Source organism: Sturnus vulgaris, chromosome 3 (genome assembly GCF_052056855.1).
Source record: "Sturnus vulgaris isolate bStuVul1 chromosome 3, bStuVul1.hap1, whole genome shotgun sequence".
In the NCBI taxonomy this organism is placed as follows: domain Eukaryota; kingdom Metazoa; phylum Chordata; class Aves; order Passeriformes; family Sturnidae; genus Sturnus; species Sturnus vulgaris.
The window spans coordinates 75,306,573-75,331,073 of NC_142245.1; the positions used below are offsets into that span (position 1 = coordinate 75,306,573).

Consider the following 24,501-nt stretch of genomic DNA (forward strand, 5'->3'; position numbering starts at 1 on the left):
ATATTTTATAGACAGATACCGCTATGAAGACTTCTAACGCAACGTCAACCAGTCAGACTTAGCTGTTGCAGGGATTACTTTGAGTAATTTATCAAAGGCAGGCTGCTAAATTTTGAGTGGTGAATATGAGGCCTTGGGGGAAAAAGAAGCAGAAGAAGCAAAAGAAAAAAAAAAAAAGACGAATTCCATCAGTCTACGAGATAAATTCTGGTTGGAGTTAATACAGCTTGTTTATTGAATTCTCAGAGACAGACCCAGATGCGATTGGTGCAACGGAGTTTGCAATTTAGTGTTCAAAAGCCTGGCTGGGAAATGACCGCCCCATGCTGGAGCTGGAAGGGCGTTTCTTTTGGCGTGAAAAGCAGGTGAATTGGAAGGAGAGAGGAGGCGATTCAGCCCCTCTGGCTCGGGAAAGCGGTCTCACAAAGGTCTTTCCAAAGCCTGCTCTCTCCGGAGAATTGCGCAGGATGAAGCACAGCAACAGATTTTAGGGGGCGAAAAAAAAAAGAAAGAAAGAAAAAAAAAAAGATAAAAGAAAAAAAGTGCCCAGCTTCCTCTGAAAATGCTAACGGTTGCTTTTTTGTTTATTTTGTCAATGCTCACGCTTGATGGAGACAAGCAGACAAGGGAGGAAAGAGCTCAGATAAATGGTGTCCCTGCTTCACCGGGCGACGTGATCCTCCCTCCCCTCTTACAGCTTTCGGGGCACTTTTGGGCACGACTCCCGCTCATTACTCTGAGAGGAGTCCTCTTTGAGGGCTCTCGGTCGCTACTGCCCCACTCGGTCCCCTCGGTGCTGAGCGCTCCAGGCTGGGGATGGTGTTTTTCGCCAGAAAAGAGGCGAGCCCGGGAGCCGGGAGCTGAGCCCCGCTGGGGCACCGGGCAGCACCGCTGCGGCCCTGGCCGCGCAGGGCGGCCCCGCACACGGACGCGGGGCTGGCGGTGGCCCAGGGGCGTTCTGCCAGCCCGCTGTCAAGGCTGGTTAAGGAATCGAGGCCCCGGCTGGGGGGCGACTTCTGTGTCTCCCCCGCTCTCAGCCTCCCACGTAGGGGTCGGCACAGTCCAGGCGGATTTGCACAGGAGCCTGCATCGGGAGAAGAGGCGAGAACGGGCTGGGGGGGCTGGAAACTTTCTTTGGCTTGGCGAGGAAGAAGAGGAGCGAGGCGAGCAGGAAGGCTGGGCCATTGTCCACAGAGGGTGCATTTTTGTCAGGCTGGCGTTGGTTGCTATAGTGAGGAGGGAAGGGGAGAGAGAGAGGAGGGAGAGGGAAAGAAAAAAATACCCGACCCTAAACCAAACAGAGGAGCACAGTTCGCCTCCCTTCGCTCGCCGGGCTCCAGCCAGCAGCGCTGCCCTCTCCCAACCAAAATAAGAGCGGGCTGCGAGCCGACCCGGGTTCCCGGTGGCGAGAGGAGCCTCCACGGCCCCGCTCCCGGCCCCGGCCCAGGTCCCGGTCCCGGCCCCGCGGGGCGGCCGCCCCATCCCGCGCCCGCCGCAGCGCACCCTCCGCCGCCCGGCCCGGCGGGGTCCGAGCGCTGCTGGTGCGGAGCAGCAGCCTCCCAGCGCGGAGGGGTGCCCCGAATCCACAGCCCAACAGCACACCTGATCTAGCGCCTACCCACTTGGTCACAGTGGCTTCGCACCCCGCAGACCATCCGTGACACTGATCCTGACACGAACTGCGGGAGGCTTTATGAGGTGTCCTTTATTTTATTTTATTTTTTTTGGTGCCTAAATAATTCAAAGCAGGGGAAAAAACTTCTTCCGATGCAAATGAGCAGCTCTTTAATTTTAAAAGAGACTCTTATTTTGCAGCAGTGTTTTTTGTTGCCTTGCTATTGAACTTTGAAAATAGTGTGGCGAGGGAAGGCAATAATGAACGGTCTCGAAGGCTTAAGATTTAGTTAAGTGAGTGACTCAAGATTGCACAAAGAAAGTTAGTTACTTAGTTAATTGAGAATTATTCACCTTCTGAGATCGGCGCAGCAGTTTGTTCAGATGACAGCGCGAACTTGGGGCGGGGTGAGGCAGGAGGCCGACAGGGGAGGAGGCAGGTCTCACTTGTGAGGGGCTTTTTTGTATTTTTTTTTGTATTTTTTTTTCTCCCAGGACAAGTTAAATTGCAGCTGAAGGAGAGAGGTCAGTATCTTTTCAAATCAATCTCTCTGTCTGTCTGCCTATGTCCCCGTCTATTCCCTGTAAAGGGAAAAGCTCCAACTTTGTTCCTCCATCTGTTCTGTATCATCTGCAATCGACAGTTCTTTAGATTGCATGCACTTTTGCTCCAGATGAAGTGAAACTTTTAAGGTGTATAGTCACTTATCTGAAATAGGGGAAAAAGGGAAGTCGTCTTTTCCAATCTTAGAGGAGAATTGTTTTCTTTCCGTGCAACTATAAATTCTTTTCTCTTTCTTTCTTTCTTTCTTTCTTTCTTTCTTTCTTTCTTTCTTTCTTTCTTTCTTTCTTTCTTTCTTTCTTTCTTTCTTTCTTTCTTTCTTTCTTTCTTTCTTTCTTTCTTTCTTTCTTTCTTTCTTTCTTTCTTTCTTTCTTTCTTTCTTTCTTTCTTTCTTTCTTTCTTTCTTTCTTTCTTTCTTTCTTTCTTTCTTTCTTTCTTTTCTAATTTTCGAATTGTAGTTGACAAGTTTTATTTTAAAAAACACTTTACAAGCCACCACTTAATGTATTATTGACATTTTTAAAAAAATGCTTGAGAGAAATCACGTTAATGAAGAGAACATTTGTAGTAATTTAGTGATAATTATCAGAATCACCAAATATTCGCAAAGGCTTTAACATTACGTGTTGGAAGAAAAGCAAAACACATTACTTTAATAGTCTGATATGCAAACTATGGACCATTCAATTACATGGCTTAATAATGCATACATGATGTGATCTTGTTATTGGGATAGGAAGGGCTGCAGTAATTCACTCCAAAGACCAAGTGTGCTCTTACATTCAGTAAAATCCATTGCCATGGATCAGGGGGCCCTGCCAAACTACATTTAAGAGAATAAAAATTAATGACTGAGAATTTGAGCGTTAAATTAACATTAATTATATGACCTGCCTGCTGGAAAGATTAAATTTCTTACGCCCTAATTAGATAACGTCTCCTCATACATCAAACAATTTCCATTTCCAGATTTCAGGATTAAAATGCAGGCTAGGGAGACCGGACTTGTTCGGTCTTCGGCAGCCGGCGGCCTCACAGAGAGCTCCCGGTTCGGGAGACCGAACCCCGGGGGTTCACCGCAGGCTGGGATCGGGGAGCAGCTCTGGGTCAGCCCTCCTTTAACTTGAATTTCCCTCACCCACGGCCCCGGATGTGGCGGCGAGGCGAGGCCGGGCGGGGCGGGGAGCGCCGGGGGTGCGCGGGTGCGGAGGGAGACGCGGGAGCGCCTCGCCCGCCGCCCGGGATGCTTTGAGCAGCGGCCCGGGCACCCGCGCTGCCCCAGCGGCTGTCCCCTTCGGCCACCCCGAGGAGTAAGGACACAGAGACGGGGCTATCTTCCCACCTCATGAGTGCAACTAATTTGAGTTTAATTGCTTCTCTCAAGAATAAAACCTCAGCGGTTTTCCCTCCCTCCCCCACGCAGGCATACGGGATCCTGCCTTTTCCCGCCCGTGAGAAACGCCCTCTCCCCTGCTCCTTCACCCGTCCAGCCCCGCGGTCACCCACGCATACCCCACGGGTCACGGTCACCCCAGGCAGCAGCCCGCAGCTTGCGCTCCCGTCCCCTCCCCACTCCCCGCCTCCCTTCCCATCCCGACGGCGCCCGGGCCACGGAGCGGACACGGGCGTGTGCGGCCGGACCGTGCCACCGGCGGGGCCAAGCAGCTCGGTTTCAGGGCTTCGGGTTTCAGGGTTTTAACCTCGACTTCTCCAGGGGAAAAATAAATTAGGACAAAAAAAAAAAAAAAAAAAGGAGAGGCGGGAGCGTGTGGCCGGGGGCGGGGGGGGGGGGGGGGATGCTCACCCGCGGGGCGGAGGATGCCGGGGGCAGGGGACCCTGTCGACTCCGTCCTCCAGGCAGTATCCCCAGCCTGGTGGTGGGATACTGGTTGTGCCTCGATGGCTCTGCCTTTGTGCTGAGCCTCCAGGAAAATTCCCGAAGAAAAGTCCAAGGAAGCCAGACTAAGACAAACGGAGGCTACTACTACCCCGAGGCTGTTTTGGGAGAGCAACTGTACAGCAGAGCTGAGATGGCCTTTGGTAGCCTCATGGTTAAATGCAAAAGTCATAGCAGCCCCCTATTCACCTCGAAAAACTGTGAGGAAGAGGAATCATAACATCATAAAATGTTTCCTTGTTCTCACTTCATTCTATATTACCAGATAATTGCTTTTTCAACTCAATTGAAACTCAGTTTCTGTTATTGCAGTGTTACTGCTCTCCATGAGCTTCAGCATTTGTCAAAAACATCCATTTCCTGTCTATTAATGTCTCTTGCCCGCTTTCTGGACTGGATTGATAACCATTTATGTTTAATGCTATGTTAAGTAACAGCTTCGAGAAATGGAGTAGGTGAGGAGGCTGTGGAAGAGATAAGAGTAAATTGTCTTGTTCTTCAGCCCTGATCTCCAGAAGCACCTCTCCTTCAGGTCTGAAGCCTAGGCCATGCAGTCAGACCAATGCTAAAAACAGTAATTTTTCCCCAGGAAGTTAATCTTTCCACTAAATAACAAATACTTTTATTTCAAATTTGATGGCAAATAAAGCTGGATAGACAAGGGACCAGATGCACTGAGGGCAGTAAAAGTTAGCTTGTTGCACACAAACAGTCTGCAAACTTGAACAGCATCTTCAGCAACATATCCACACTCCAGTAAAAAGAACCTCCACCAGAAACAGTTGAAAAACACATATAATGAAAGCAGATCCAGAAACTACATAAAAGAATATTGTGGCAAGCAGCTAAAAAAGTAGCAGCCTGCAGAGCTCCCACTGTTTGCCACTCTTTCCAGCTTTAGAACAACTGGTTCTGTAGGAACTTACTTTTTGCCTCTGGTCAAGCTGATATGTGTTCTTCCATATCCTCCTGTCAGCTTCAGTAGTATTGAAGAGGACAGAAGTGACTGGGTGGTAGCTGTCTCCAACTAAAACACACTCACACTCCTCTGGTTACCAAGTTATCACAGTGGGAGTGCAATAGCCTATTTGTTAGAACAATCTAATAATTGGTCTACAAGTTTCATAATGAGAGGAGGCTACAGCTGACATAACCATTTCTCCCCTGAAAATGCAGGGGATGTGGTGGGATGCCCCTTTCTCTCTGCTATGGTAAGTGACAGCTTAAAGTTTAATTTTGAGTATTTGCAGTCTAACTTATTTTTCTCACATTTGTGTAAATCCAGTGGTTAGAAACAAGCTAAATCACTCCCTTGCTTTGAGTGCAGGGTGGGCAGGGACCATGACTCAGGCACTGCTACAGGTGACGTGACAGTTGCACTTCTGCAGCTATGCTTGACTGTCTGGGGGTGCTGACACCAGTTGGAACAGCAGGGGTTTCTCTGCTGCTCCCACACACAGCCCATGAAAGGCAATCAGTCTTCATAGAGAACAGCTCAAATAATTCATGTACCATAATAATTGTATATTCCCACTAAAGTGACACTGAACAGTCGATTCTTCAACAAAAAAGATTTGCCCATCACCCTGGATGATTGCTGAAGTGTTACATTTCTAAAAAAAAAATCCCTAAATCCCCATGATGATATGCAAGTACCTAAAAATTAGTGATGATAACTGAGCCTAGAGCTCTGTAGCTGAAATGGGAGTCTCTCTGCACGTGAGCTGGGTGGCAGAAATGAGCCTGGATCCCTTTCCTTTTCCTGCTAGACCCTTCATACCGTGAAGAGTGGGTCGTACATCTCCCCCCGTCCACTTTCTGCTGTGCAAACATATGGTTGGTGTTTCCTCAGTGGGGAGCCCCCAGCTGAGAGCACACCTGTGGTATAGTCAACAGTAAAAGGACTAAAGAGTTAACCTACTTATGTGCACTGAGAGAGGTGAGTTTATCCACTTTTATTTACTGCTACACTACCGGACTGCGCTTCAGCATAAATTGGTTCAAGGTGCCTTGTTTCAGCAGTCGTACTGAGAACTGGCTTCTTAGTTATTCTGTAACTCAAAGGTGTGCAAAATCACTGCCTAACTGGGAATAAAATTATCATAAGCACAATTATGCTTGTGCTGAAAGGACAAGGTCAGAAGAGAGAATCCGGAATGTCAACAAGACTACTTCATGATGGATTGTCCCAGACAAAGCTGTCTGATGTTATATATCACAAAAAGTTAAAAGATGATGTAATTTATATGTTAGACTCATTGTCAATTCACACCCAAACCCGAGGAATGGCAAAATCCATTGTCGTACTTTCGGCCATATGGCACGTTTTGGGATGTGTGGTAGGGGTGGTTGGCAATACAGAATTTTTATCTTTGGCATGTCAGTAAAGCATTTTGTGAGCTGACAGTAGCTTCTGTGTTTGGCACCAGTAATCCTGGGGGACCCCGTGTCAGTGTGTTTTCCCTGCCATGGCTTCATGACAACCTGCTCTCTGCTCAAAATAAAAGATCTTCATCCCGCCAAAAGGGTCTCTGATTTAGTACTTTTGCTCCAGAATTATGGCATTGCTGGTTCAAACCTTTTGGGATGGTGAAACATGGTTAGGCTGGACTACTCAAGGGCAATTTGGTGTGGTGGCTTCTACAAGCTCTCACAAATTTCTTGCAGCGCTTCTTGTACTCCTCCCCCATTATTTCCTTTCTTTATTTTTCTTATAGTCATTTTTTATACTATACAAAGGTATTTATTCAGTAACTATCCAGAAAAGCTTGGTCAACATCCAGTGATCATACACTATTTTGAAAGAAGTCCGTATTCATGGCTGCTGACAAAAAATGAATGCATTCATTAAAAAATCTGCCTGCTTTGGTTTTAAGTATAGGAGCTGAACACCTCACTGTTTTCTTTGCCTCCTATCTGAATGCATCCTGGTCATTACAGGTGGGAATGGAAGAGCTGCCTCTTGTTATAATTGTGCGATACTTCCAGTTAAACATTTTTGGTTAAAATGTTGCTAGATTGCATCAACAAGGCCCAGATTTTCTACTGTCACACAACACTTTGGGAATGAGGACAAAAATTTACATCTTGTAGATTTTAATCTACAGTGGAGCAAAGAAAAAGTCGAGGAAGTGGGGAACAGATTGAAAGGGACTCGCTTCAGACGCAGTACACAGAATAACAGAGCTATCTCTTCCAGACATGGCTGAGATCACCCAGCTTGATGCTATTTGACCTGTAGGCATGCTGAAGGTGGAAACTGGGGCCGTTTGGAAATTACATGCCTTCACATTCTAAGTGCATGGTTGACACAATGAGTATGAATGGTTGTTCCTCTTTTCTAGGAGTATACAGTCCTGGACCTTTCATTGGTATTTATGTTTCATTTGTATTTATCATCTTGGTCTGCAAAAGGCAAGACCATAGACACTGCTTCTTGATTTGAATGTAATTTGTAGGTAGTGTATTATACCCATAAAGAAAAAGGCACATCCTACAAATAAGTCTGGTGTGATGTGGTAAAAGCAAAATTTAAACCGCTTAGGACACCCAAAAGCCCCCTTTCCTCCCTTGTGTTTGCTGAAGAAACAGAAAAGAGAATAGCAATGCACTTCAGGCTAGACACCTAGAGGGAGACTGAAACTCAGGGTTGCAATACCTAATTTTATATACCTGGCTTTCCAAAGGAATTCTCAGCCTGCAAGTGCATTCCAAGTTATCGCAATTACAATCCTGATAAGTGGGCACCTTGAGAAGGGCGTACTGGCTGGCTTGAGCCTGCTGATAGGAAATGGTGAGCAGAGACAGGTGCTTGACTCTTACCAGGAATTGCTCTCTTCTCTTCCCCGGGTAGTTCTGGAGACAAGGATGTAGGCAGTGAGGGTGATGATAATATCTCCTAACTTCAGTCGTCTGCCGTGCAGGGGCAGCCGAGGGGAGGCACAGCTCATCTGCTGAGCCTCTGTGTCTGCTCTGGGAGGAAGTGCAGTGCCTAGGGTAACTCGCTCAGATACAGCTGACTATGCCACGGATGCTAAAGTTAAGCAAAATTAATGTGACACCCTAGTTAAAAAGCTAGGCATTTCCAGTGATAAATAACAAGCTTTGAGGATGTAAATTTTGAGCATGTTTGTCTCCAGGGATGAATCAGTGCTCAGCCATGTGTATCTAGAAAGTTGAGCCAGTGTAGTTTTCCTTCATATCTGGTGCTGTTGATATTAAAGATCACAGCTCCTATTTGTGTTTTTGTTGTGTTTCTGCATTTGAATCAGGATTGGTAGCAACCTTAGGCTGCACTTTTAGAAAGCTTGAATCAGAAAGTGAGTCCAGGTTTTTTCGAGTAATGTTTTCAAATTCAAGCACCAGAGCAAAGTGGCAGTTTTCTAAGGGTTCATCTTTGGTGAGGCAGGAGGAAACTACTTCCCTTGCTATTAAGTGGTTTGAATGGGATCTTGCAAAGAATCTACTGAAAGACAGTGTTCACATGATTGGGATAGTTAGAAGGGATTTTGATGAGTGGTGAATGAAGGAATATGTATGCATACACACAGGAATATATGTCTCCCACATTGGAGATATTTTCCTCTATTAGTTATGGGTGAGATGTCTTTTCTGCTTGACATTGCTGTCACTTCAGAACATTTTTGGGCAACGGGTCTGTGAGGCATACAGATAAAAAAGTCCCCCAAAACCTTTTACAGCTAAATTAAGCGTTGGCATCTCTCTCAGGACTTTATTGAATTTTTTTCCTTCTTAAATCTCCTACACTTGGATTTATGCAATTAAATGACAATCTCAGCTCTTGTGAAAAATAATAAATATGGTTTCTATACATCATGATTCTAGAGGGATGTTTTAAAAAGTGATTTGAAAGTACCCTGAATGTGCAGCAACCAACAGAGAAATAAAATGAAAACCACATTTATTATTAGGAAAAATCTTGAAACTTTTAACCATACTCGTCATTTTTAAAGTTGACTTATGATTTAGATTAGACATTAAGAACAGCTTTCTAACTTTCAGTTGGAAAGCACAAGAATAGATTGCCTAGAGTGACAGTGGGAGGATTTTGAAAATAGATTGGACAAATGTCTGCTGGGAATGGTTTAGCTACAGTCGATCCAGCTCAGTGCCAAAGGATGCACAAGTGACCTCTGATTCTTCCAAGCTGCAGCACGTCCTGGCCCCTCGGTGCTGGCAGGATCCTCTGTGCCAGCACCGGCACTGGCACCAGAGCCCGGCTGGGTTATGCCCAGGTGCTGTGGCTGGCCGGGGCCCGTGGACAACCCCTGTCCCCTTCCCAGGACGTGTGTGGAGCTGGGGAGTGTCAGTGCTCACGGGAGGGCTGTCATGGCTGGGATTCACCTCTCGCCCCGCCTGACCTTTCTGCTTGACTTCTCTGAGCATATTTCTGGTTATAAGCAGTTTCTCTGGGCAGCCAGGAGCGAGGTAGGGAGTCACCTTCTCTGCAAATGTTATACATGAATAAACACCTTCCTAGGCTTACTTAACCCCAATCCACCATGTGTCGGGTTCCCTGCTGACACACCATTAGCATCTGAAGCATCTATATTTCCTGAATCGCAACAGAGATAACTTATCATTCTCCAGCTGCTTATCTCAGACCTGCCCTGTGGATCTGGTGGAAAGATTTCCCCATTGGCACATAACAACAGGTGCCTGATACTCACTTTGAAATGTTCCCCTTTTCAAAAATAAGAAGTTTTGGGATTCTTGCCTTCTACTTTTTTTTGCATCTTTTTTCCATCTCTGTGCCCATGTAGCCCAGTTTATTATTGGACTGTTGCCTCATATCTTGCTGACAGTGCTATCAGTTCTACACAAACATGTCCCAGGAAGTTCTGGATATGTTAGCAACATCCTTGCATTGCAGGAGCCAACGTCAGTGTGCCATTTAAAAAGGGGTTAGGTACAGGTTGAGGAAACTCTTCTGGAAGCTACAGGAATATTGGAGTACAGGAACAAGCATCCACTTACTTGCTATTTTCATATCTGTTTTTTCTCTCAACAAATCTCTGAGGTATCAAGTCAGCACATACAGTGCTATGCAAAGGTTTACTTTCTGGGAAAAGATTCAGAGAGGCAGAAGTGCCCTAAGCAGCCAGTGTGGTGGAGGGTAGGACTGTGGAGGGGCATGCCCAGGAGACATCCCTTCTTCCCTCTCCCATGGAGTCCGTCTTCCACGGAGTTTCACTCTGCTTCCCAGGGCAGCCAAACGTGGCATCTCTGGAATGAGTTTTTTCAGCAAGCTTTTCAGCATCCTTTCTTGTAAACGTAGTAGACAGGGGTGTGCTTCTTCTCCCCACTGTAGTCTGAGGTGCCAGGGAGCTCCCAAAAGAGTCTGACCCCTCTCAAGCATTGCTCATGCAAGCTGCTGTCTCAGCCATAGTCCTCTGTACTTTACTGAGGCTTGTTAGGTTTGCTGCTGGTTTAGAAGTGTTGAAGCTCTTTTTTATCATGACTTTAGGAAGGAAAATAGACATGATGCAAGGAAAGGAGAATATGGGGTCAAGAAGCTGAACTTCTTACTGTACTGTGTGCTGCTACCCCTAAATCCCTTTTTTTGTCATGCTGTGAAATCTTATCCAAAGCACTGGAAAGGAGCACATAACTAAGCACAGAGTTGAGATTCATTGGCTGGAATTTTATCATAAGAGATATGGGGAGCTTGATAGACACACTGGTGCTATCACCTATAGATATGTTCCTTGATGCTTTTCATCATGAAATTCTGCTTCCTCTTGCTTATATAGTTGTGCCATCTGTCTTGATTTGAGTGTTTCAGTGCTTGATGTTTTCATCCAGATCAAGATCCAGGAGACAAGTGAAAATATAAGCAGCCTATCTTTCATTTCAAAAGAAAAGCTTCTTGAGTTTGCAAAGTTGCAAAGTTTGCATGGGGAGCCTTCCAAATGCAATGAGAAAGCTAAAGCACCTCAACGACAGGTGTCTGCTTTTACTGGTATTTAAAAAAAACAAACAAACAACTCATTTTTACAGCTAATCTATGAGGCTTTTTGTGCATGGCCTGATTTGTACTTTCTTAATGCTCAGGACTGGCAGTATTGTTTATAGCTCTGTCAAACTCATAAAAATTAAAGAGCTTTTTCTGGCTAGTCTCTGACTCAAGGCAAACTACCCTGGAAGCAGCCAGTTTCATGGTTCCATGGTTTCAGAGAAAGAAATTAAGGGAAACTGATATACTTGAACATCCTAAAAAAATTATCACTATTATTTCATTGTGAAAGTCTAGCACATCAAGATTTGGTGCAAAAGTGCAGAATTTTGCCTTTAACCAAACTCTGATATTTCTGAAAATGTGAGTTTACAGCTGGTTGTTTATCCTGGGCCAGACACAGTCATAGCAGGCTCTAGGTACCTTTAATAGACTTCAGATTCTTCCCTCACCTGGGCATGACCAGGGTCTGGATGGAGAAAGAGATCCCAAGAGAGTGGGTTGGGGGAGGTCTTCCCTGCAACCCCCACTTAGTGATGACTTTATATTTCTGTGTTTCTGGGTAGGGGAATAGCCAGTAAGAGTTGCTCTCTTGTGATCTTATGTGTTTCATCTTATGGGAGGAGGCAGGAGTGCTGGGAGGGGGAGAAACACCAGAAGTGTGGAAAGATGGTGGGAGAATGGGGTTCACACAAGGGAAAAGAGGAGGAAGGTGGAAGATCAGGATGAAATTAAGAGGATGAGGGAAATATCAGGGCCCAAAATAGGACAGAATGTGGTGCTGAAGGGGGATTGAGGGAAAGAGGCCAAAGGGTGTGTAGCTCCCTAAGGGGTCTACAGCAGGATCCAAGGGTGCCCTCTCTCTGCATTTGTGTTCTGACTTGCAAGTAGCAGTGGATGCAGTGGTCTTGAACATTCTCCCATGCTCTAATACACCTCTGGTGAGCAGCACTTCACAGATAACAGCCTGTTACAGCCATTATTTCAAGCAATGCATGATGTCACAGACTTAATTGTGAGTGGAGGACTTAATTCTCCTACCCAGTGATACATTTATTTTAAAACAAGTCATAAAGTTTTCCTCCTCCTGAACTCCATCTGTTTGAGGGGTATGAAGGTTGAATAATTGAGCCTTGAAAAGTTACAGAATGTCAGAATTAAGTTTCTTTTCTTGTGTATATGAATCAAAATGTGCTTGTGTGATTACATTTGTGGTCTCAGTTGACTAAGACTGGACATCCAAAGTGGAGTGACTTCTTGGGAGGAACTGATAAAATGACCAAATTATTTTTAGGTTTTAATTCTATATGGCAATGATAGATAATAACTAGATGTTGTGTGTGTATTATTTTTATTCCAAAGCCTCCCTTATAATGTGAGTGGAACACTACTAACCCTCATCAGGATAGGATATCTGACCTGTTATTTGCTGGAACACAAGCTTATTATACTCAGTTTTCTGGCTGGAAGTGAAAGAAAGCATCACCTTTTAAATTTGTTGGGAAGCATAGAGAACATCACTGTGAAGTGAGTTATCCTCATTGGGTATTCCCAAACTTCTAATGTGTAGATGAGCCATGGGCACTGGTTAACACAGTATTGTTCCCTGTCATGACGGCTGGTGCTCACCCTGACCTTCCTGGTCCTCTAAGATATATGAGGTTGCTGGAATAGGATGGAGAAGTTTCTGATGGTCCAACGTGTCCATGAGAATGGGCAAGGAGCAGCTGAAGGAGCCTTATAGCCAGGGCCCTGGTTTGATGGCTGTTTGTCTCCTCCTTCTCAATCACTTTTCAGTCAAGCTCCAAAATGACAATTTAAGGTGGGCAGAGTGAACGTAACTCGTGGGAACAGAGGTTTAGTATTTTTCTGGACTTATAAACTTAATAATTTCCACTGAGGGCACAGCAAAGACCGAAGTCTTGGTTGCATACTGAATATTCAACACTATTCTGCATCTACTAATTTTTAAGTAGAGATGAGCCATTGCTGCACCGAGCAAAATTAGGTTTGTCAGTTCATTCACACTTTAAAAACAATCTTACAAATCTGCATTCTCTCCATCCTAACCCTGGCTCCTCTGTCTCTAACTTTGTTCAGCATAAGCCCCAGGTTACCTGGGTGCCTGCAGTACATGCAGAACACATGGTGATCTGCTCAATTTTAATGAAGAGCGTTTCCAAAATTAATTACCTAGAAGCAAATATTAAACAGCTATTCTGTTGAATATAGGAAGAAGAATTATTGCAGAGGAGTGAATGAAGGCTGTTATGAATGTTGCAGTTGTGCTCTGGGGTGCAGCCTCCACATACCCTCCCCAGCCCCCCTGAATGGAAATGTAATAGCAACGGGAGCTGCTCTGCTCTCAAGGTTTATGTGTGGGCCTGATTTCCAGCAGGTGGATGATGCTGGTGATCTGATGTGCCCTGAATTAAGCACATCTTTAAAGTGTGGGTTCTTTTGGTTTTGTTGGGTTTTTTTTCCCCTTTCTTTCTGAATAGAGACTTCTTCCAGCTCTATTATACCGAGGCTGGCAGTGACTTCAATTAACTCTGGATGTGACTGCAGGACCTGGACCTTCCCAGCTTTCTGGCCCCATGCTTCCTCTCAGGCTTTGCAAAACTACTGCAAACAAGGTTATTATCTTTTGCCCTGATGTTTTATATATCAGTTAGAATGGGGATTCTATGTGTGAATCTTAAGAAAAAAAAAAAAAAGAAAGAAAAGAAAGAAATTACAAGAAAAATTGAAAGCCGTATGCTGACAGGTGTAGGTGGGCTTAGGTAACAAGGATTATATTGCAAAATCTAATATGAAGATGTGTTATATCTAGCCCTTGCCAAAATTAAAAAAAGGAAATCTGATCAGCTTGGTAGGGAACTGAGTTTGACCCAAAGACTTATGGAATAAAGTGTCACTTGCATCCCTCTTCTGCAGTTTCCAAGAGGTAATAAATAGTGCAATAGAAAAGAAGTGGCAGTGGAATGCCTAATTTTAAGATTTTTTATATTAGTCTCTTTTTAAAAGGAATAAAATAAGAAACTGAGGGCAAAAGTTTTCTTTAATATATAAAAAACATACAAAATGAGCTATAAAATTTATGTTTTTATGTTTATGTGTTTATACTTCTTTGATGACAGCAAAAAGCCATGAGAACAGAGAAGCAACCTTCATTTTTTTTCTACTGTGCTTTTCACAAACATCTTTCTTTTTTTCCTAAGGTATCTTGGTGTCAGAAATCCCTTGCAATATACAAGGTACAGGGATTTACTGTGATACAGTTTTACCAAATATCAGAGTATTTAGGAGACTGAATGTGCAGCAAATGGAACCTAAGTATTGTATTGTGTAGTAGAAGTTAAAAATAAGACATTCTGTCTCCTTCTGGCTGTGGTGTTTGCCTTGCCAGCAAAATGCCTGGCTAAATCTGAGCTGCCACACAGACCACAGGGAGCAGTGGCTGTCTGGACTGACTGTGCTGTGCTGGCTCCCTCTTCCCTGGCACCCACCATGGCCACTAAGGACTGGGTTTAGAAGGGTTTGGCCAACCCCTTGGGACTGGTGTTTTAAAAGAATTTGACTTTAATGTACAAATCTCACTCAGAGCCTGGATTTTCAGGACAGCTTTGCTACTGGATTCTGGGCTGCTTGGAAATGCAGGTGTTTCCTTTGGGTGCCTATACTGGAGTAGACAGAGGCAGGCCTGTGGAGAGCTGCAGCCCATGGAGGGATCTCTGTGCCCAGGGAACACTTCCAAAGCAGCAGTCCCAGCCAGGATGGTAGACACACGACTGGCGCTGTGTTTCCTGCTGGCTGAGCCTCCTTTGGGCATCACTCAGAAATGCCAGAGCCTGTCAGAAAGAAGCAGAGCCCTCGAAATACATTTAGGGTGGAAGACCTACCCTGAGTGAAGGTCACAAGCCTTTTTCTGCTAATTGAAGGAAGGTGAGGCTGCTTCTGATGAAGAGCCAACACTCATTACTGAAAACTTTGAATAAATGTTTGAATGAAGTGTAGTATGTCTGCAGCTACAGGCTAGTTCATCTGTCTACACACCATACTTGTGTTCATATGTAAAATGATGAAAAACGTGTGTTCATAGGGACACTCGTAGGCTGTACAATGCTGTGCTGAAGCTTTTATTGCATTGATTCAAATACCTTCTGCAGTTTATGTAAAGTAATCTTTCTGTATCTCATGGAATTTGCATCCTAGGAGTGATTGATACTCTGAGTGGGATGAAGCCGACTTCCATTCCCTACCTTCCCTAGGTGTGTGATGAATCCTGGTTTGAGATGTGCTGTTATTTACTGCCAAGGTTATTTCATAAATTCAGTTTCACACTTCTAATTCAGACTTGCATGCTTTCTGTGAGGAGGGCTCTTATTAAGTCATCATTTCCTGAGCAAACTAAACCAAACTAAAAGGTACCAGTAACAGACTGGTCTTATTTCCCTCCACAAATGTGTGAAATACTGTTTTTTATGCATTAAAAGTGCGATTAGGTGAGATGGCATCTTTGGGAAATGGACAAGTGCCACTTTTCATTACTAACTTAAGACTGTGTGTGTGGAGCACTTCTAGTTTTCTAGGTGATTTGTTAATGGGATTGCAAAAACTAACACAGAAACTGGAGAGGGGAAAACCAAATATGTAAAACATCCACGGAGAATACTATTAATTTTCAGACTACCTGGATATTGGTGTATGTATATCACTTGCTGTTAAAAGGCCAACACTCTCATGAAACAATTATTTTCCACTTTAGGAACAGGGAAACAGCAAAGTTTCTTGGAGAAGAATGCACTCAGAGAGCATACACTGTTACTGCTGGCTATTCAACTGCAACCACTGAATCGCCCATCTTTGCTTTACCAACAAAAAAGTATTTGTGGTTGGCCAGGTAGCTGCAGAATTCGGCCTTTATAACCTCTTCCAAGAATAAAAACAGGGCAGAACTTTTAGAAACAGGAAGGATGTCTGGTCTTTTTTTAGCCTAGAAGAATTTTATAGAGGATGAAAACAAACTTATAGGGTAGACTCAGTCATGAAACAACTCTTTTTGCACATTCAAGTTCAGCTTGGAATAGCCTGCCTACTTATTTGGTCTTGATTTACTTGGAGTCTTTCAGGCATCTAAAGAACAGAATCATCCCTACCTTTTTGTTCTCTGAGGTATAAATAGTAGAGTATAATATTTTTTTTTCTTTTAGACCTTTATTTAGAGCTCTCAGAGTGTTTTGTGCCCTGATTCTGTGATCTGCAACGATTTAATTCCTGTATTCTTGTTCCTCATGTGTCTGTCTCTCTGTGTCTGTTTGCATGTGAGGCAGAAGGGCAATTACATGGTTCCAGCTGTGCCATGTGAGCTGAGCAGGCACTGTATAGACGGGATGCTCAACACAGGAGTAGACACGAACTTTATAGGTGCTTTTGTCCTTCTGCTAAGGCTGGCCTCATGCAGCGCTGTTTATACCTTGCTAAGCTGTTCTGGGTACAGTGACTTCTAGGTAAATCCTCCACAAAGTTTATTTGGATGCTTAAGGCTGTTCCTGATGTCGTCTGAAATTTTTTGATGAAAAATTAGTCCATTATTTTAAATGATGAGACAATTAAAATTTCAGTTGATCTTCCCTGTCTTTCTCTTTCCCTGAATATTGAATACCTCAGATGTGCATCCCTTTGAATGCATCTCACCTGCTTTCCATAACACATTCCCACTGTTTCCTTTCTGCACAAATATAGGAAATATGACTTCCAACAGCAGTGGCTCACTAGGCATCTCTTCCCCAAAGTCCCTGTGTGAGTAACCTTTGTTATGAGTTTCTTTCTCATAAGAAAGAAGCACAAGAGCAGGCAAAATAGGGACTTGGCTGGTGCTGGGTGTGTATATGCACTGGCCCCTGCTGAAAAGAATTGGTGACAAATTGTGAGAAACTAGGAAGCCACTGAGAAGGGAAAGATCTAAGCAGGAACTAATCGGCTCACCTCTGTCTTTTGTGTTGAGAATCAAAATTAGCCCTCTAAAATTACTTTGTCATGGTCCTCTAGACCTGTATAATTAGCTTTCCAGCTGATGTGTGAACCATATTTTCTTCTCTTGGCTTTTACTTTTGTTGGTTATTATTTGATGGTGTGCACATCTTACTTTAGATTCCACCTTATTGAGAAGGAATCTACCAGTGTCTGCCCATTTGTTCTGATGACAAGGAAATTTGGCACAGCTTTCCAAAATAATCTTTGCAGCACAGAAGCCTGAAGTGTGGAAGTGATTGTGGTGTGAGTTCAAACCAGCTTTTATTACAATAAATTACCATGTTCTATGTAAGTAAGAAGTAGTTTATTTTTCTTCTGGTTTGATGCAGACCTTCAACAGTTCTTTCACATCTGTCTTCAGAAAGGATAATTTGTATGGGCAGTGAAGTAAGAAGTGGGCTCAGAAAAAAACATGAATTTTCTGCACAGGTAGTAGGAATCCGTGGAAAAATTTGTGCAAAGACCACTCATTCTGAAGATGTGAACATAGCTAATTTGCTGTCTATTTTACCCCATTTAAAGTGAGAATATGTGTGGCACTTGATTAGAATGAACGCTTGGCATTGCTGTCAGAGTAAATCCATATACTTCCTTTATATTAGATCACTGTTTTATTTCAAGAGTTCCATGCATACAGGATGACAGCAAGCTGATTTTCCAAATTGCTCTGCTTTGTCACTGTTAACTCCCGGCATCAGGCCATCTACATACTCTGTTCCTGGGTGTGCTCTGCCAGTTCCAGAGCTGTCCCTCCAACTATATCACCTTTCTGAAGGTCACTTGTGCTTCTAAAGTAAGTGCTACGTTAGAATTTTTATTTTTTTTTCTTTTCTTTTTCATAAATAATATTTTTGTAGCCCTAAAAACCACCTTCTCTCACAAAATAATGCTCTATTGAGAAAGAATAGAAAATAACCTATCAAGGCATGGGGCCTATCATTGCCTCTAATTTCTTGACTCTGTGAATATTGTCTACCACAAGGATTTATTTTAAAAATTGGTATTTTGAATGAAACACTTCTCAGAATTTTTTGGTTTTCAATAGGACCTGTTTGGCATACCAGGAATCACCTATCAGGGTAAATATTTTCCAAGCAACAGAGAGGAAGGATTGGAAGTGCTGAGGAGGCAGAAGTACTGAGGAGGGGAAAAAAATTTGCTTTCTATTTTGCCGATAATTTCTTGGCTGCCAATTTCCACGTAGAGCTGCAGATGTTACATGGGAGTGGAAACTTTCAGATAGTGTCACACAACTCTTGAGATTCCCTGCCACTGAAAATATAATTAGAGATCTGGTTATCCAGCTAGAGGTCAGAAAACCAGAGTTAATTGCTAACCTGTTTATCCTACTCAAGGGATAAGCACATAAATACAGTTAGAAGCTGCTTAAAGCCTAAGAGACCTCTGCTGAAATCCTGCTGCAGGCTTAAGGCAGCGGTTTTGGAGGTGCCTGAGGGAAGGAAAAATGTGGGAGAGCACGCAGTGCCCAGGACCCTGCCCGTGCAGGAGCATCCAGCCCTGCACCAGCAGCCTGTGGAGATCCTGCTGAGCCCACAGCCCCATCCACTGACAGTGCCCCTCATCCCTCCTCCCCCACCAGCCCAGGCACAGTCCCCCTATTATCCAACATGGAAGGGGTAGATATAGCCTAAGTAACTTAAGAGGGGAAAGTCCTTTAGAAAACCAGACTTAGGTACTCTTGAAAAAAGGTGCCTCAGACTTTTGTTTAAGCAGCTGGGGTTTACAAGCCCAGTCCTCCAAAGCCTTACTTATGTGAATAGTCCTTACCCTTCAGCCCAGTGTGGCTGAAATTAATGCCTCTTCACATGCCTCTCTCATGCTTAAATGGCAGGAGCCACAAGTCACTTGTTTCCTGTCCTTTCACCACCTGATTTCTCGCATTAAAACCCTCCCATCTATCTATTCTGAGCAGGCAGTGAAATCCCTTATGCCTGTACAATGCAATCCACTTTCAAATGGAGGATTTTTTGTTATGCCTCGTTCCTATTAAAGTAACTCCTGTGCATGTAAAGACTTTGGTTATCAAGCCCACATAAAACAGCCAAAACTGAACAGGACATCCATGGGCTGGAGAAAGTCCCTCCACCACTCCCTAAGGGCAATATCTTTCCAAGTATCTTCTCTCTCCTTAGGAATACTTATGGGCTACAGAACTTGTAAGAAGCCAGAAGAATTATTTTTATATCAGGGAAATGCCATTTTATTTTTATTCTACTCATGGAAATAAACTACTTTTTTAAAATCAAAAATTTCAGAAACATTTTCCTCTCGTGCACATTGAGCGTGATATTCCTCTCCATTAATTTTCACTATTGAAAAGCCAGCAGCCTGACTCAAGACACTTGCCTGGAGTCCAACAGAAACTACTGGATATTCTTGGAGGGGAGTGCTCTCTCTCCTGGGAGAGGTGTTTAGGAGAAGGGACACAGGGAGCTCCCAGCACTCTGCTGCACGGCAGATAAAAGGGCAGCTGCTGAGTGAGCCTCACACAAACCATGAGGATTACAAGCAATTGTAAATAGGGCAGGTTTTGCTGGCATCAGCTGGGGTGACGCTTCTGCCCCTGCATTCAGGGTAATACTTACGTACATGACAAAATTTTAAGTATCTGGTCACTGACGGCAAAGAAGATTCAGAATGTGCTTTGGCTCTGCCCTTTTACTGACACGCTCGCCCTGATACACCATGAGAGAGAGAGTATCCGTGCCTGTTGCTTAATACAAACATGATGGAGTCGTTGATTCATATTATTTAATAAGAAGATGACTGTTCTGCATTGTCTGTTTGTGTCTTAGGAGCAGTAAAATGAATCCATTAACTTATTAACTTTTATTTTGAAATCTTTCAGGGAACTGTCATGTTATTTTGATTTGAGTAAGCAATTCATCTTTTTTAACAACTATTTTTTTGGTCCAGGGAGACTCATGTACTTCTGTTAATAGGTCAGAATTATGAGATGTATCAGTCATGTTCAGAATCTTTTTGTAGTGTATAGCTTATTAATAATAGATTTGAATATCAAAAATAATGATATGCTGTTTCAGCATTTAATTTTGGGGAAACATCCAGAAGATTTCCCCCTTGTACTGGCACAGTCAGTGATGAAGATAGAGAGACGAACTGTACTGTAGGTGGGAGCAGAGACACTGCAGCAGCTAATGTGAGGTTGAGCTTTAAATTTTTATGACAATTCATAAACTATTTTTCTAGTCGAGACTCTGGCTAATCGCAGCCTTTCCCTGACAATTTCCTTGTTCTGATTCTCATGGATTTAATAGTGTTCGTGGGGGGTGAGCCGGGTGAGATAGCTGGCTCTTGTAAGCTGCTTAGGCTTGTGTACATTTTTCTTCAGGAATGTCATGTCTTCAGCAAGCTGTTTGCAGGCAACTGATCTCTCTCCTCTTAATTCTTGTCTGTCTAATGGTTTTACTAGTAGAGGGTGGACATGTGAATTCAAAGTGATGGCTCAGAAGCCTTTATTCTTGGCAAAATTCTACTGGGTTGTTATCTTTTACATCTGGTATCTCTCCATGCCTCTTCTCTCATCTCTTTTCCACCCTCAGCCCCATCCCCTTGGGATCCTCTCTAATACTTGCCATATCTTTCTTTCCAGTTTTACTCTGTGAGCACCGCAAAAATTCTTCTCATCTCCCACCATGATTAATGTAATCTTTTCCTTCGTACATCCACATAGCAACTCTCAACACTCAGCATCTCCTCACCTTTCCCTCCATCTAACTCTCCCATCCCTCAGGGAGAAAGGGAAGACGCTACAAGTATGATTTTTCCAGTCTGAGACTGTAATTTTCTCAGTCTGATCTTGCCAGCAATGGCTCTTACACTGCAGGTGAGGGCTCCTTTTCTAACCCTTTTCACTCCTGGGGAGCTACTGGCAGCCTCCTAAGTCACTGCTCTTCCCTTAGGAGGGCAGAAAGGACTCTGCTCCTCACCCCTGGAGCAAGGTTGGGTGACTCAAGGGCTTGCCCACTGTTAGACAGTTCCTTGGATATTTTTGGCTTAATTTCACCACTGCCAGCTCTGTGTTATCCTGGCACTGGTGCCCTCTGTGATGGTGATTTGGTGTTGTACCCACAGGTTTTGATGTTGTGTTCCATACTATGTACCAGGAAGATGGACAAGATGGTGGAGCAGAACATGATTTTAGAATGAGTGCAGATTTTCCCCCTTATGTGATGAGAGTGGCCTCTGCCTTTGGCTATGTATCCCAGTTAGGATTATCCCTGTTAGGATCATCATTCTGACTGGTCTTTCACATTATATTTCTTCCTTTCACCTCACACCTTGAACACCTTCTGTCAAAGCCCCACTCTCCACCTTATTGACTGCCTAACTCCACCTAACTTTCCTGTCCTCAGTAAGATATAGGGCAGCTCCAATATCTTCCTGATCACTGTTGTACCCTGCTTTGGCATTTCCTGATTGCCAGTGTCAGCAGTCTGATGGTCCTGCCTCTGTGCAGGGGTTGTCCTTTCTGAGCCAGCTAGTTCAGCCACTGCCACCTCACCTCCACAATTCTCAATGACAATTCAGCCGAAAAACCTGCAAAAAATTGCCACCTGCTTACAGCTAGGATCGTTAAACACTTTAAAATCTATTTTTTTGAGATGTGCTTTTAACAGATGTTTGGCTATATCCCTGGCGAGCTCTAACCTCCAGAGGAGTCTCTTTAACCCCAGTTCCTGCTGCTCTTCCCTACATCATTCTCCCTCCCATTATTCAGGCTGCTTAGCTGCACCTTTCAGCTGCAACCTGCATGAAACAGATGCTTTTCCCCTCCACATGCATGCCCTTCTATTGCTTTTTTCCCAGTGAGTATGGACAATCTCTGGTGATGCATGGCTTGGCATGGCAAGGGAGCATGCCTTCCACCTGCACCTCCTCTTCAGCCAGCTCTGCCACACGGGCATTCAATGGTAGGAGACAGACTGGGACAAACAAATCCCTCTTAAGATGCTGCTTAAAAGTGGCATTGCTGGGCTGTGTCTGCCAGTCCTCCCACCTTCCACAGTGCTGGGAAGAGCAGCCTTGTGGAGGGAGAGTACATTTACCCCAGGACACTGACACTGGCAGCTGTCGAACTTGCACAGCCCAAAAATTGTGTCCCCGGTGCACACCTGGGATTCCAGTGTGCCCACTTGGTTGGAAGACATCTGCAAGTTAAAACATCTCCCAGCTGGAGCAAAGGACTTTGGCACAGAGAAGCGATTAGCTAGAAGCAAAACACTTTAGTGCAGGGACTTTTAGTGAATTTATGCTTTTAGTAAATTTAAGCTCCCACCATGAAGCTTCAGGTTTCATTGCTGTGTCGACTACACAGCATAAAACACACAAGAACAAAAAATTGATGTATTTATAAAGCCCATATAATAAATGCTTCTGGCCCTGAGGAAACAAAGTGAAATTAAAGGCTGAGCAGAACTAGTTCTTACGGCTTCTTCTCCACCTGCTGCCCCTTTTCTCCCATTGCAGTTCATCCTGCAGTGAAGAATTTGTGCCCAAATATTCTAAATGTTTTCCCCTCCCCATGTTGTACATATATAACACATATGCTTTACATTAGTGAGAAGCTTTAATTTTTTTTTGTGGCTTACCTCACCCTCTCAACCAGGAATTTCATAAATAAATCACTGTCTTTCAAACCTTTTTTGCAGATTGCATCTGTCTAAAGCGTGTGCGCTTCAATAAGTGTGCCTGACAGAGAAATTAAAAAGAAAAATCATCTCCCAAACAGAAACTATAAGAGGCATGTTGAGCTAAACACTCGCTGCACATTATTACAAGGGGAATATGATTTGAGAGAGAGTGTTTAGAAAGTAAAGGTGACATTTTGTTTCTCTGAGCTCAGTGGGCCAGAACTTCACCTGGGGTAGACTGACACAAGTTCATTGAAATCAGTAGCTGATTTGCACTCACTGAGACCAGTTCTGCTGTATTTTAGCTATTGGTTATTGAAGGGCTACTTTTTTTCCTAAGGGGCCAAAGATTCCTTTCTAATATGTCTTACGGTGATATTTATTCATTTTTTTGTAAATAATTCAAAAGGGATTGTTCATTGAGACTGTTTTTCATTAGAAATGTGGGTTCTTAACTATAAAAAGATTTTTAGAAGCAAAGTATAAGCTTTTCCTGGAAAGAAAATTGCCATGTAAATAGATGTCTTGGAAAAGAATGGTATTATTTTTTGTTAAGACAGAAAAAAATTAAGCTGAAAGTGACCCCGATCTGGAAATGCTGTGCCAATGCCTGATGGGAAGTGTAGTTTCCCTCTGTAGGCTGTATTCCCTCTCTTTGCAGGGTCTGCAGCCTGACCAGGGCAGGAGCCTGTGATGCTCCTTGAGCGAGCACAGTCTGCAAGGCCAGCCTGGGATGCTCTGCTGTGCCCCTGAGGTTTGGCCAATTTCCCTCAGCTGAAGAGGCACTGAGTTGAGAAACCCCAGAAAATTTGCCATGGTGTCCACTGCCAGCCTCTGTGTAAGGAGCAGGCCTTTTTCTTACTTCAGAGTTGGCACCTGTTGTTCATGTAGCTGAGCAGTGATCGTGAGCCAAAGAGTATTTTTGGCAAATAAGAAGCCTTTATGCCATACCTGTTTTCATTTGGAAACACTGTGTATAATCTCAGTGATGCTTATTTGCCGTGATACCACTTCACACCAGGACCTTAAAATGACAAATGATAAATTTGCCCCCTCTTTGAGAATTTTGTTTATTGCCAGAAGGTGTTAAAGTATCTTCTGTGGGAAGAAGTAGAGATTATTTATTCCAAAGGCAGTTTTACTTAAAATCTACAGGAAGGATATTTTCCTGTGTTTTCCCAGATTCTTATTTGCATTGTGCTCAGAAATATCAGTATAAATACTAAATATACAGCCTTTTCTTTGTTTTCCAAACAGACAACATGGGGTGTTCCTGACTGCTGGACTCAGCATCCCTCTCTGCCTCTCACTTTGCTTCAGCTCTGTGTGAAAATCTGTGCTGCTGCAGCCTCAGGATCACCAGGAAAGCAACATTGCTTAAAGAAGGAGTGCTCATACTTAGAAGGAGCTTTATTGCATTTTAATTACTAGATCCCTAAACCTATAAATATACCCTAACGCTAAAATAAAATTTGAACTTTTAAACTTGATTTTAAGGCTGCCTTTTCTTCCCTTTCCTTTGCTGAATTGTGAAAAAATACCCCAACAGAAGCCTGCATAGTGATTGTGCGCTGTAAGTTGCTGTGCTCTTTTGCATAAAAGATTTTCCATATTACAGCAGGGGGCCTTCCCCTGGTATGTCAGGAAGAAGAAGAAAATTCATTTCCTACACCCGCCTGTCATTTGCCCTTTTATGATTGAACCGTACACCGTCAGACAACCACAAAAGTGACAAAAGCTT

At 43.7% G+C, this 24,501-nt stretch overlaps 1 long non-coding RNA gene across 2 annotated transcripts; it reads left to right on the forward strand.

Annotated features, from left to right (window-relative positions):
• Window positions 1–1,528: 1,528 nt before the first annotated feature.
• On the forward strand, window positions 1,529–24,250 carry LOC148224423 (uncharacterized). Of its 2 annotated transcripts, XR_015802561.1 has the most exons (5): window positions 1,529–1,698; window positions 2,110–2,139; window positions 13,551–13,685; window positions 15,265–15,320; window positions 24,018–24,250. It is a non-coding gene; the product is annotated as an uncharacterized LOC148224423 (long non-coding RNA). The 2 variants fall into 2 exon arrangements; XR_015802560.1 differs by lacking the exon at window positions 1,529–1,698 and having other exon boundaries at window positions 2,060–2,139.
• Window positions 24,251–24,501: the final 251 nt, after the last annotated feature.